The sequence below is a fragment of the Falco punctatus genome (genome assembly GCF_963210335.1).
Source record: "Falco punctatus genome assembly, chromosome: Z".
In the NCBI taxonomy this organism is placed as follows: domain Eukaryota; kingdom Metazoa; phylum Chordata; class Aves; order Falconiformes; family Falconidae; genus Falco; species Falco punctatus.
In genome coordinates, this window is record NC_137586.1 from 64,476,623 (window position 1) to 64,479,122 (window position 2,500).

Genomic DNA, 2,500 nt, shown 5'->3' on the forward strand with positions numbered 1-2,500 from the left:
GCACAGGGACATTTTGCCCTCCCACCTGATATGTGAGCTGGTGTCCTGGGGGGTGCCTGCACCACAGCCCCAGCAGCAGGACAGAGGATGCTGCTACCTCCAGCTACAGCACACTGTGCCAAAGCACACGGATCCCCCGGGGGGGCAAACATTTACACATCTTTCCTCCCTGTAACTCCCTCTCTAAACCTCTGCCTGCCAAACCAGGCTATGGCAGCCCCAGGTCCCCCATCTCTTCTCCACCAGGTGAAAGATGCCCGAGCCAGCACTCTTCCCCCTTGAAAAAAGAACTACCCCAGCAGCTGGAGCTGAGTGTCCTAATCAGCAGTTTAGAGACACCCTAGAGCAGGGGTCTTCAAACTGTTTAACCAGGGGGCCGGCGCGGATGCAGTGGCAGGCAGTCATCTGCGGCTGCTTGGTTTCCCCCCGAAACCCCCGGAGGGGGGGTGGGGGGTGGGGGGGGTGGGGTGGTCTGTAAATACCGGGGGCTGGATTGAGGACCCTGGGGGGCCGTATCAAGCCCATGGGCCGTAGTTTGAGGACCCCTGCCCTAGGGAGTCACTTTTTACAGCCGTTTAATGACGCTGGTTTCTATGCAAAGTGGCACAGACCTCAAAGAAAGTATTGAAAGAACCCCACCTCACCGAGCCCAAGGACCGCTGGGGAGTTCATCTCAGTTCATCAAAAGTGGGAGGTCTCTGTTGAAATCCCTGTCCAAAATCGGGCACAAAGCAGGTTTCTGTTTCCACGTCTGGCTCCCAGGAGAGTAAGCACCAAGTATTTCACCCAGCTCTAAATGACACATTGTTCCAACATGTGTTCCCAAGTGTTAAAAGTGAAGACAAATGAAGGCACGCCACTATGCCCATTGATAAGGCTCCTGGCACCCTATTTCATAGTTAGCAGAAATGAGCCTAAAAGCCTACAGAGTTTAAATTCTCTAATTCAAGAATGCTCTTGTACTCCAATTGTGTATGCTTTACAATATTTAAATGCAAATAATATTCAGGTCAGGTTTCTGACTGGCTGCTAAATACCCTCTAGTTCTCTTGTGGAATTTGTTTCCTCAACCTCGGATTATACGAAGAGAATTAGAGAGCATTAGTATATATTATATAAAGTTAAATAAGAGTGCTAAGAATTCAGGTCCAAACCATTTTAAGTTAACAATGACATAAAACTATTATGTTGCAAATAACATACTCAAGCTATTACTAATGCTTACACTTTTATTATTCTGAAGCACAACAATTTTACTTCACGCATAAGCCATTCTACTGTGCTGTAGGTAAAACCAAGCTTCATAATCCCTAATAACTTTACCAAAGTCTATCATTAGGCACATTCTGCAGCTGTCAGGGCAGTGTGCTTGCCACCCAATACAACCCTCATGGAGGAACGCATGCTGTGGTTTAGAGGACCAAATCCTAAATTTGCTGTAAGGACTTCATGAAAAAGAGTCAGATTTCAAGTTACCATGAATTTGCTACATCCAATAAGATGGTGCATTATCACATGTCCAGAGGGAGGGAGAAGAGAATTCCCACCATAAGAACACATGAAACATTTTTTTGTGCTACTTTATCATCCATATTGAACAAAGGAGCATTAGCAGGCACGTCAGACCCTTTCCTCTTAAAATCCAGAAGCACAGAAGTGTGTAAAGGAGTCTATTTCCACACAGCCCACAGAATCTGTGTGTTTAAGCAATATAATTAGACATCTAATACAGGGACCAAAACAGTCAAGCTAAAACCATTGCCCTCCCCACCACGTTTTCAGAAGGCAAACAGGTAAGAAGTTACTATGGTGCAAGTTCAATACCCCATTCTAGCCAAAGCACTGTCCCCTGCCAGTTCTGAGAGAAGTACCTAAGGAGCAGGTGATATAAAAAGATGCTGGAAAGCAGCTTTGCAGAAGAAGACCTCGGGTCCTGGTGGAGCCAGCATATGTCAGCAAGGTGCCCTTGCTGTGCAAAAGGTGAATGGGTATCATGGGCTGCATTATACGAAGTATTGCCAGCAGTTCAAGGGAGGAGTGCCTTCCCTCAGAACATCAAGAAAAATTTTTTCACCATGAGTGTGATCAAGCACTGGTACAGTTTTCCCAGAGAGTTGATGGAGTCTCCATCCTTGGAGATACTCAAAAGCTGGTCCTGGGAAACCAGCTCTAGGTGACCTGCTTGAGCTTGGGGGTTGGACCAGATGACCTCCAGAGGTCCCTTCTGACCTCAGCTATTCTGTGATACCATGTTGCCTGTGCTATGCTTTGGTCCATTCTCCAAACAGCATTATTCTTTAGGACCTGAGCATGGACCTAAGTATTGGGGCTGTCCAGTATGCTGCTAGGTGCTAGGCTATGTTGTTTACCTGAAATAAAAAAAAGGTGTGCATATAGGTCTGTATACGCGCATATATATATATACATGCATATATATATATATATATATATATATATATATATATATATATATATGCATGTATATATATATATATGCATG